The sequence below is a fragment of the Macrobrachium rosenbergii genome, chromosome 23 (assembly GCF_040412425.1).
Source record: "Macrobrachium rosenbergii isolate ZJJX-2024 chromosome 23, ASM4041242v1, whole genome shotgun sequence".
Lineage (NCBI taxonomy): Eukaryota > Metazoa > Arthropoda > Malacostraca > Decapoda > Palaemonidae > Macrobrachium > Macrobrachium rosenbergii.
Window position 1 is genome coordinate 34,885,565 of NC_089763.1, and position 12,213 is coordinate 34,897,777.

Here is a 12,213-nt window from a genome sequence, read left to right on the forward strand (position 1 = left end):
CTTTCAGTGGTCTCGGTATAATGCTGTGTGAGCCGCGGCCCACGAAACTTTAACCAGGGGACGGTGGTGGCCTTTCTTATATCGTTGCCAGGAGCACGATTATGGATAACTTTAACCTTGAATAAAAAACAAAAGCTACTGAGGCTAGAGGGCTGCAATATGCTATGTTTGATGACTGGAGGGTGGATGATCAACATTCCAATTTGCAGCCCTCTTGCCTCAGTGGTTTTTAAGATCTGAGGGCGGACAGAAAAAGTGCGGACCGACAGAGAAAGCCGGCACAATAGTTTTCTTTTACAGAAAACTAAAACAGGAATAAATGATAAAAAACAAACACACGAAAACGTTTGTGCCTCCAGCAACATCTGATAGGCCTCACCCCCACCCCCGGAGTAAATGACAATGAATCAATGGCAGATAAAGCATCAATGCTCCTTCCCATACCCCTACCCAATGCCACCAATAACGTTCATACCCTCCCCCTCCCCATCCTCCCCACAAAAAAAAAAAAAAACATAATGAAATCCATAATCATTTCTTGCAATATCTCGTTATCACTTGACTCAAACAAATAGAATTTGTATCTTACCTATGCTTCAGAGCAATTCTTTCAGTCAACTCCGGGGAAGCTCATTTTCATCCAGGGTTGCTCTATAATCGCTGCGTCATTTCTCGTGCGTCATTTCTTCAGACTCATCCCTTATGACTCACTTCTTATGACTCATGGAATAGGAAGGGGATTGTTCGAGGTTGTTTATCCCTCACTGGTGTTCCTCTCTCGTTGTTGTTCATCTGAAAAAAAAAAGATGGTTTTACTTGTTTATTTATAATAGTTATACTTGATTATTTATGTATGCATAAATCCACACAAGCGTAACGCCTTGTTAATCTAAGCAAGCTTATATAACTTCTTTCTGCCCATTTCAAGGAAGCAAAAGCCCCCTCAATAATTACGAAATATTGTAAATATGATAATAAATGAGACTTCCTTCCAGAGAGAGAGAGAGAGAGAGAGAGAGAGAGAGAGAGAGAGAGAGAGAGATTTAGTTTTGAGAAAAGGAGCGAGGTGGTAAAATTTTCTTATCGGTAAATTGAATAAAATAACAGTTCTTCATCGAGTACGTAAACTTTTAAATGTTAAAGTCTCCCCAATCTACGAAACCACAAAGTTGCAAATATAATCTGTATCACCAGCAGTTGAATTCTCTCGTGTAAAATGGGGAGAAAGAAACTTCAAGAACTTAACACTTCAAACGTTTTATTTTTTCTTTCACTTCCTTCGTCGCGAATTAGAAAAAAAAGTTTGATCTACAGTGTCTTTCTTCAAAACTTTCTCCCCCTTTCTTTCTTTTAATTGGAAAGAGAGAAATTTATTTTTCAATTTTCTTGAGGAGACTTTTGGCAAAACCAACCCAACGTAAAAATGAAATAATGACCAAAGAACGTTTGTGCTCTACCAAAGTAGTATTCTACAAAGACTTAAAGGTATAATAAGAAGGAGAGAAAGACTACAAATGAGCAAAGCAATCGGAAACGACAGAAAGAAAGACTAAAGATTACTACAAGAAGCGGAAATGGCAGGCATTTCAAATAACTCAGTTGCAATTAGGTTGCAAGGTCATAGGTCATGGGAGTTAGCTGTCACATAAGTGACGTAACGTACTAAGAAACTAAAAAACATAATTTCCAACCAATGAGAAGACATTACCTAATAACTAATAAATTTTCTTATTCGTTCCATCATCAGCCCCCACGTATGAACATAACGAACGTGTGAAGTCAGGCCACTAATATCCGAAATGGCCCCCAGCTTCAAATAAGCCAGCAATTCATCGAGAGTAATAGATAGACCAAGGCCAAGGGAAAGAGACAGTCTGCCCACTTCCCCCCCAAAGTCCCCCTTGTAGGCGGAGCTTTATCTACCTCCTCATTACGTCAGCGGGCGAACTGCCGCAATGAGCAGGTACCTCTAAGATACGTCATCGCCTACGTAGTTACCCCAGGTGGGAGGCAACTCCACCCAATTGGGCAGAGCCTTGAGATAGACCATCATTGACGATGAAGGCATAGTCATGTGGTAGCGTGGAAATGCTAGCGCGGAAAACTGTTTATAGAAACTGTTTATATGAACTGTTTACAGGAAGTGCTTATGGGAAGGCTATGTGGTGGTATATTCTTTACGTTGAAAACGAGAGTAGTGGAAGATTTCGACTTTCTTTGATGAGTTTATAAACACGGGGCGTTGCTGTTAAAAATACACTACATATTATATACTGGGACACTGAAATACCGTAATCAATGGAGATATATAGAATAAATATCGAACCTATAATGGCTATATATACGTACACGCATACACACACAAACACACATATATATCCATATATACATATATATATATACACATATAACTATACATATATATATATATATATATATATATATATATATATATATAATATATATATATACACATATATACACACACACATATATACACATATATATATATATATATACTGTGTATATATATATATATATATATATATATATATATATATATATGAGACCTTTGTTCCTTAACATTTTCCACAAAATGAAATGATCACTGAGTGGAGCGCCACACACAAGCATTTCAAGAGCACTAATGAGGCAATTTTTCAAACTCGGTGTCAGCAAGCACTTAATGTACGACAAGAATCGCGACCGTTGCCTTTTAATGAAATTCTTTCTTTCTTTTATTTTCTCAACGAGCTTTCATGAAATTTGAAATTATATAAAAGCTAGTAAAAAATGCGCCAAAGTCTCTTCGGCGCAATCGAGTTTTCTGTACAGCGTATAATCAAGGCCACCGAAAACAGATCCATCTTTCGGTGGTCTCGGTATAATGCTGTATGAGCCGCAGCCCATGAAACTTTAACCACGGCCCGGTGGTGGCCTGGCCTATATCGTTGCCAGAAGCACGAGCATGGCTAACTTTAACCTTAAATAAAATAAAAACTACTGAGGCTGGAGGGCTGCAATTTCATATGTTTAATGATTGGAGGGTGGATGGTCAACAAATCAATTTGCAGCCCTCTAGCCTAAAAAGTTTTAAGATCTGAGGCGGACAGAAAAAATTGCGGACAGAATAAAGTGCGGACGGACAGACAAAGCCGGCACAATAGTTTTATTTTACAGAGAACTAAAAAGATACCTTTTACTTTTTGCGTCATCACATAAACATAATTAATGTTCCTCATGTCCTCATGAGGTTGTGTAATAAATTTATTCTTATTTTCATTCACATTTCTTTTTGTTGACTTTTACTCTACTTGGTAACATTTATTGTGCGTTTAATCTAAATAAGTACTCATATTTCAGTCAAAAGCAGACTGGTTTTGTTCTATCCCATCCTGATACCAATTGACCTGTATCTCAGTTCACTGGATGCAACTAAGCCACAATTGTGTAGAGGTCAAATTTGTTTTTTCATGAACGTTATAGTATTCCAATTAAATATTTCCAACAGATTATCAAGTTTCAGTTATAAATTTTTGTCTAATCTCCTTTATTAGAATATGTATTATTCTCATATTTTTCTATATTCGTTTTCTTCTGATTTTTTCATAATCCTACCACATAAATATTAAACTAGAAAAAAAAAAAAAAACATGGGAACCAGGAAGTTACTCCTCTTCATCTGCTGAAGTCAGGACATCCATATCACGACCTGCAATTAGACGAGAGCCTTAAGAGTTTGGGGGGAGCCATTCTTCTTCTTCAAGATTAATGGGGGAAGTTGGTTATGAGAGGCAGTTGGGAATTCTGGAAGTGCTACTGACCTCCTCCTCCTCAGGCTTTCGGCAGCGAGATCGGTCGACGATTTCCGCTTCCAGACGAACTGATTAAAGGCGCAGTTTCGCACAACTGATTCAAGACACATTTTCAGACGAAGTGATTAAAGACATTTTCAGATGGACTGATTAAAGTAACATTTTCAGACGAACTGATTAAAGACGCTTTCAAACTCGCTGATTCAAGGCACATTTTCAGACGGACTGATCAAGGCGACAATTACACAGACAGTTTCAGACGGACTGATTCAAGAAACATTTTCAGATGAACTGATTAAAGAAAGTTTCAGCCGACCTGATTCTGGACACATTTTCAGACGAACTGATTAAAGACAGTTTCAGACGAACTGATTAAAGAGACAATTACAGAGACAGTTTCAGACGGACTGCTTCAAGACACATTTTCTGACGAACTGATTAGAGAGACAATTTCAGACGGACTGATTAAAGACGCAGTTTCAGACGAACTGATTCAAAGACATTTTCAGACGAACTGATTAAAGACATTTTCATACGGACTGATTGAAGAGACAATTACAGAGACATTTTCAGACGAACTGATTCAAGAAACATTTTCAGACGAACTGATCAAAGAGTTTCAGAGGAACTGATTAAAGGCGGTTTCAAACGAACTGATTAAAGACAATTTCAGACGACCTGATTAAAGACAGTTTCAGACGAACTGATTAAAGACGGTTTCAGAAGAATTGATTAAAGCCAGTTTTAAAGGAACTAATAGAAGACAATTTCAGAAGAACTGATTTAAGACACAATTTCAGACGAACTGATTAAAGACCCAGTTTCAGACGAACTAACAGAGCACAATTTCAGACGAACTGATGAATTTCAAATATATTTGTAGCGAGTGATTTTGAAGCTATCTAAAATGGGAGCTAAATTGGCCATCCTGAAGTAACATTGTTCATATATTCTGACCTCCAATATGGCTTGGTAAAATGAGGGGTTTCATTCCAAATCTATTTTTAAAATAATACATATTAAACTCATAAATCTTCATGATGATTTCAATGAACTTTGAAGCATCAATAGATTGATCGATAACTGTTACCTTTTAGTTTTCTGTAAAAGAAAATTATCGTGCCGGCTTTGTCTGTCCGTCCGCACTTTTTTTCTCTCCACACTTTTTCTGTCCGCCCACAGATCTTAAAAACTATTAAGGCTAGAGGGCTGCAAATTGGTGTGTTGATCATCCACCCTCCAATCATCAAACATACCAAATTGCAGCCCTCTAGCCTTTGTAGTTTTTAAGATCTGAGGGCGGACAGAAAAAGTGAGGACAGAATAAAATGCGGACTGACATACAAACAGGCACAATAGCTTTTTTTTTTTTTAACAGAAAACTAAAATCCACAGGTATAGAAAATTACATAGAGAAAAAGCTTGCCCTGAAAGAGTAAATAATTATTTAGCACTCAGTCACTCCAAGATCAATAATGACTCACTTGCCCTATAAGCTGTTTCTAGACAGACTTCAAAATTTTGTGGAACATACTTAAAAGCAAATCGAAAAGCATTCTTTCTGAATACAAACTATCTTTTGATAACAAACGTCCAGTCGAAAGCAATTACATCACGAGACCTTGAAATTCATTCTCTTCTAAATTCCAGTCCAATTTGGGCTAGAGATATTATCACTGGTTCAGCAGAGATAGGTCTTCAATCTTCTTTGACCTCTCCCTATCGCTCCGGATGATTGAAGACCCGTGTGACTGAAATTCAGAGAGAGAGAGAGAGAGAGAGAGAGAGAGAGAGAGAGAGAGAGAGAGAGAGAGAGAGAGAGAGAGAGAGAGAGAGATCATGAAGCTCATATATCTAACCATTAAGAAAAACTGACGCACAGGCAGGTAGACAGAGTGAGAAATTTAAATGCCAATAATGATTTTAAATTAAAGTAGAAGAAAACACAAAAACAAAAATAAAGATAAAGAACAGTTCGAGGGAAAGAGAACCAGATGTTGAACAAAGGTCCTCCGACAAAAACGCCAGTATGAAGAACGAGGGTGAAAAATGAAGGGGAATTTCTTGCTTGAGCCTTGTTTAAATGATTAAAAAGAGGGCGAGTGGAGATTACCGATACGTAGCATGATGCCAAGGGGGGAAATATTTAAAAAATAATATTCATAATCAAAATTTTTCCTCAAGAAGAGATCCAGAGGGATTATGATCACGGGACGGAAATTGGACTCGAAGAGGTTAAAGCAATAATGAATGAGAAATAAAGGAAAATAGTTCGTCTTTATATTTTCTTATCCATTTTGAGAATGGAAGGATGTAGGCAAAATGGAACTGGGTAATTCAAAAAAGGAAATACCGCATTCCCACTATCTTAAGCATTAAAGTATTTTTTAAAATATATCTTTTTTTCCCACTAAGACAAGGCGACTTTAGAGGCTTCTACACTTCCGGCTTTCAGCTTACATTGTAGGGATGATGTTGCAAAACCCACCATATACATATACATAGAATCTACTGGATACTTATTTTAGCAAATACCAATGTATCTGTAACAGCCACAGTTCTCTCTTAACTACTCAGTTTCTTCATACTTTTCTTTACATACTCTTGTCACTACAAAGCCTAAGATTCAAATGAAGAAGTTGGTTCTTCATTTGGAATTTAAGGTTTCTAGTGACAAGCGAATCCAAAAGGTGCGAATAAATCGAGAAGTTAAGAGGGCACTGTGGTTGTTACAGTTAAATATACATTATTATTATTATTTTTCAGAAGATGAAACCTAATCATATGGAACAAGCCCACCAAAGGGGTCACTGACTCGAAATTCAAGCTTCCAAAGAATATGGTGTTCATTAGGAAGAACTATGAAGAAGTATGAAGAGGTAATGGAAAATACAGAAAGAAGAGATATTTATAATTAAAAAAATAAAAAAATAAATGAATAAATTAATAAACAGATAAAAATGTATTAAAATTTAAGGGGAATAATGTTAGGGTAGTAACGCAATGCACTGTATTACATACAGTCATTCATGTGTGTGAGTTTGTACATGTATATGTATATGTATATATGCATACATACTTATCTCTCTGAACTTCCGAATTTAAAGTCTTTTCTCTAAGGCGGAAGTATCAACGACACGCTGAAATCCGAAGCGGACCAATGACAAGATAAGGATTTTCTAATTCCGCCTTGGACACAGAACACCTCTTCTCGAAGGGGGGGAAAAAAAGAGATAAAAGAGAGAAGAGAGGGAAAAAAAAGTTCGGAAAACTTTCCCTTTTATCAGGGAGCTTAAACGTCTCCAACTCCCGACTTGTGAAAGGAACGTTCGGGGCAAGAAGGTGACATCAAAATGGCTGGGAATATTAGGTGCTGCATGTGTATTACAAAAAGGGCATGTCCAGCTGGACTTTTTCCGTGTGTGTGAGTGTGTTTGTGTGTACACACACGAAACATACATACACACACACATATATACATACATACATGTAGTGTGTGTGTGTTTGTATGTTTTTTTGTGTGTGTGTACAGTACACACTAACATAGAGCATATGCACGTTTTATATTTCAAAATAGGCTTTCTCTCTCTCTCTCTCTCTCTCTCTCTCTCTCTCTCTCTCTCTCTCTCTCTCTCTCTCTCTCTATATATATATATATATATATATATATATATATATATATATATATATATATATATATATATAAAGACAGACAAATAATGTAAATTAAAAAATATAAAATACATCTAGTCTCACATAAGGTAAAATTCAAGGCTATACTTCGGCTAACTATTCAAGTATCGTAAGATTAAATGACAAAAGTAATACGTATCTTTACTCCATAGTTAAAGAAGACGAGGACTCTCACTGAAATTAAACAAGTAAAAGGTAAGCCGAAGTTTCTTCGGCACAATCGAGTTTCCTGTACAGCCGCTACAGCGTATAATCAAGGCCACGGAAAATAGATCTATCTTTCGGTGGTCTCGGTATATTGCTATGTGAGGCGCGGCTCATGAAACTTTCACCATGGCCCAGTGGTGGCCTGGCCTTGATCGTTGCCAAACGCACGATCATGGTTAACTTTAACCTTAAATAAAATTACAACCACTGAGGCTAGAGGACTGCAATTTGGTAAGTTTGATGATTGGAGAGTGGATGATCAACACACCAATTTGCAGCCCTCTAGCCTCAGTAGTTTTCAAGATCTGAGGGCGGACAGAAAACGGTGCAGACAGGAAAAAGTACGGACAGAAAAAAGTGCAGACAGAAAAAAGTGCCGACGGACAGACAAAGCCGGCACAACAGTTTTCTTCTACAGAAAACTAAAAGAACATGGTCAAAGAGATTAACAATTTACCTCTACATAGCTACTAACTTGATTCTACCGGACAATACCTTCCAGGAAGGGCAGAGATAACAACGTAAGTTTCCCCACTCCCCTGAAAAAACGTTCATCATAAAACGTTTGACGTTTTTTTTTTCTTATAAATAGAAATGCCATAAATTATTCAACGGGACAACAGAAGCAGCAGCAGCGACGTCACAGATCTGTTGACGTTTCTTTGACGGAGATGTCCTCGAGGATTTTTCTGCTGGAGCGGCGGAGTTTTGGAGATTTTTAGACAGGGAAGAGCCATGTCGGAGGGGATTTTGTTGATGTTGATATACATATACAGAGAGAGAGAGAGAGAGAGAGAGAGAGAGAGAGAGAGAGAGAGAGATAGAGAGAGTGACAAACAAAGAGAGAGAGAGAGAGAGAGAGAGAGAGAGAGAGAGAGAGAGAGAGAGAGAGAGAGAGAGAGAGAGAGAGAGAGAGGAAGTGAAAAGGTGGATAGAGAGAAAGTGGAAAAGGGAGAGAGAGAATAAGAGGAAGTGAAAAAGAGAGAGAGAGAGAGAGAGAGAAGTGAAAAGGTGGATAGAGAGGAAGTGGAAAGAGGAGAGAGAGAGAGATAAGAGAGGAGAAAGTGAAAGAGAGAGAGAGAGAGAGAGAGAGAGAGAGAGAGAGAGAGAGAGAGAGAGAGAGAGAGAGAAACAACAACATCGTAACGCACGGTACAGACGAACACACAAACATAATCACAGGAAGGGTTTAGAGGGGAGACAATGATATTGGAAAAACGTAAAGCAGCAAAGAAAAGGAATGATGACGATGCTTGCAATTTTAATGAAGAGAAGAAGGGTCAGAGAGAGAGAGAGAGTTAATCAAGGAGGGGGAAGAGAGATGACTGAATAACAGAGAGGAAAATAAAATATGAAAGGAAATAAAAAAAAAATTAGTGAAAATTCTTGAGGATTGGGGACAATTGTAAGAGCCATATTTAAGAACTTTTGAGAGAGAGAGAGAAAGAGAAAAAAAAATTAGAAAATTCTTGAGATTGGGGACAATTGTAAGAGCCATATTTAAGAACTTTTGAGAGAGAGAGAGAGAGAGAGAGAGAGAGAGAGAGAGAGAGAGAGAAAATAGATTATGAGATTATGACGGTCAGTTATTTTCAATAAGATATCGAAGAAATATGATTGCAGAATTTAAACAATTTGAAAAGACAATCTGTGTGTAATAATGAGACAGATTTCTTCCTTATGTTAATTTCTTACTTTTCTCCAAATATATATTCGTTTTATATACACACACATACATACACACACACACAAACATATATATATATATATATATATATATATATATATATATATATATATATATATATATATAAAATTCAAGATTTACCAGATACCGAAATCACTCTTACAGGCACCATCAGCCATTAGCTTCTAATATAAATTCTCTGTTGCGAGCGAAAAGAAGCGCATCGCGAAAGTCTTTTGTTTTGTTGATCTTCTGCTTCTTCTTCCCACGAAATGGGAACTTGATTCTGTGTCTTTCCGGGAAAACTTCTTTTTCTTAGCTTCTTCCAACTGGACCGAAAGAAGTTGAATTAAATGGCTTCGGAAAAATTTGTACCAGAGTAATCTAGGCTACGTTTGGTTAATTATGACCTCAAGTAATAAAAGACTACAGAATATTAAGGAAAAGATAATTAGTAGTTTTTTTAGCATAGAATGGTTGAGGAACTGTCACAGTTTTTGTTTCAAATCCTTAGTGATGCAAGAGTTAGGGAGAAAATTCTACTGGTAATGTTATGCTCATCACTTTTCCTTTTGCCCCATTTTGAATTTGTCTTCAGGCCAAACAAGACATGGAGGTGCTCTTGTCATTCATAACCGAAAATGTCATATGTGGTAAACAGGTAACTTCCTTCAGATCTTTGAAAATGTCATATGTAACCAAGGTGAAAATGTCTTATGTGGTAACTTCCTTCAGATCCTTGAAAATGTCCCATGTGGTAAACAAGTAACTTTCTTCAGATCTTTGAAAATGCCATATGTGGTAACCAAGTAACTTCAAATCCTTGAAAATGTCTTATGTGTAACCAAGTAACTTCCTTCAGATCCTTGAAAATGTCATATGTGGTGACCAGGTAACTGTGTTCAGATCCTTGAAAATGTCATGTGTGGTAACCAAGTAACTTCAAACCTTGAAAATGTTCAGATCCTTAAATAGGTCGTATGTGGTAACCAAGTAACTTTCTCTGAATCCTTGAAGATGTCATATGTGGTAAGCAAGTAACTTTCTTCAGTTTCTTGAAAATTTCCTATGTGGTAACCAAGTGACCTTTCTAGAATCCTTGAAAATTTTCTGTGTGGTCGAATCCTTGAAAATGTCATATGTGGTAACCAAGTAACTTTTCTTAAAACCATGAAAATGTCAATTTTGGCAACCAGGTACCTTTCCTCAAATCCTCGAAAATGTCACATGTGGAAACCACGTAACTTCCTTAAGATATAAAATCTGAGTGACTGAAATCCCTAAACTATTGCTATAAACTGAGCTGAATTTAACCGACTGATTTTGGAAGAGTCAAGGAAGAGACGAAATGGATCTATATTGAAGCACACACCATTACAGCCCAGACAGCTCCTCGTCCATCATTCCCGTGACGTCAGTTGGGAATATTCCGTTCCCGTATTAAATCCAGTAGAGGTCTGGGAGGTGGAGACAATCGAGGATCAGATCCAGACGATTCGGACGACGTCAAGAATGAAAGGGTTAGGATGCAAGATAAAGCAAAATTAACACTGAGAGATGAAAGATAGTTAGAAATAATGTTGATGTCAAGGGTAATGGGAAAATAAAGCGGGGAAAAATATAAGAAGAGAATAACAGAGGGGACATTAACCCTATCTAAGGGCTTAAAAGAGGGCGAGGGGACGTTAGTAACTGAATTTACTGAAAAGACCGGAAAGATTTGGAAAACATAAAGAGGAAAATGTTCATTTTGTATTTTATTCGATAAAGGATAAAACAAAACGAGTTTCATATACTTCAATCGATTATTGTCATAAAAGGCAAATAAAATTTTAAACAAGTGTAAAATGAGCCGAAGTTTCTTCGGCGCAATCGAGTTTTCTGTACAGTGTATAATCAAGGCCACCGAAAACAGATCCATCTTTTGGTGGTCTCGGTATAATGCTGTATGAGCCACGGCCCATGAAACGTTAACCACGGCCCGATGGTGGCCTGTCTTATATTGTTGCCAGAAGCATGATTATGGCTACATTTAACCTTAAATAAAATTAAAACTACTGAGGCTAGAAGGCTGCAATTTGGTATGTTTGATGATTGGAGGGTGGATGATCAACATACCAGTTTGCAGCCCTCTAGCCTCAATAGTTTTAAAGATCTGATGGCGGACAGAAAAAGTGCGGACGGACAGACAAAGCCGGCACAAAAGTTTTCTTTTACAGAAAACTAAAAATAAGAACCAAACGTTAATGGATAAAGCAAGTCGAATTCGTTGTGCTACCATTGATAATTGTTGTAAAACGAAAAGTAAAATGCAACGAACAACGGCTGACGCAAAACGAACTTCCTTCGTTTCCCTGTCTGTTCGATGCAGAAGCGTTGAAGTTACGCTTCGCATCCCAGATGTGACCAGTCAAAAACAGCAACTTCCGTAACTTCGGAATAAACATATACGGTCTGTTGAATAGAGTTTAGATTTGCAAAGTTTGTTTACAAAACACCAGTGAGGTAATGGTGTAACAGTAATAACTTTGTTCCTCAGGTCTGATCAGTCAAAATCCTAACTTGATTTTGATGGAATAATGATGTATTTTTTAATAGGTTTTAGACTGAAGTGAAGGCATAGGAAATTTAATTTACAAAGTGAAGAAAAAAAAAGCTTGCGAATTTCAGAAATTTCAGAAAAAGGGTAGGAGAAAGTCTGGATTTTTGTTTATACGTGACGTGGTGGAGGTGGAACAGTGTCAACAAATGCACACATATATATACATACATATATATATATATATATATATATATATATATATATATATA

The 12,213-nt window shown here is 37.1% G+C and overlaps 1 long non-coding RNA gene across 1 annotated transcript in view; it reads right to left on the bottom strand.

Annotated features, from left to right (window-relative positions):
* Positions 1 to 594: 594 nt before the first annotated feature.
* LOC136851475 (uncharacterized) overlaps positions 595 to 12,213 on the bottom strand; it is a 277,737-nt gene continuing 266,118 nt past the window's right edge. The window contains exon 4 of the long non-coding RNA XR_010856889.1: positions 595 to 792. This is a non-coding gene — a long non-coding RNA (uncharacterized lncRNA). The remainder of the gene's footprint in view (positions 793 to 12,213) is intronic.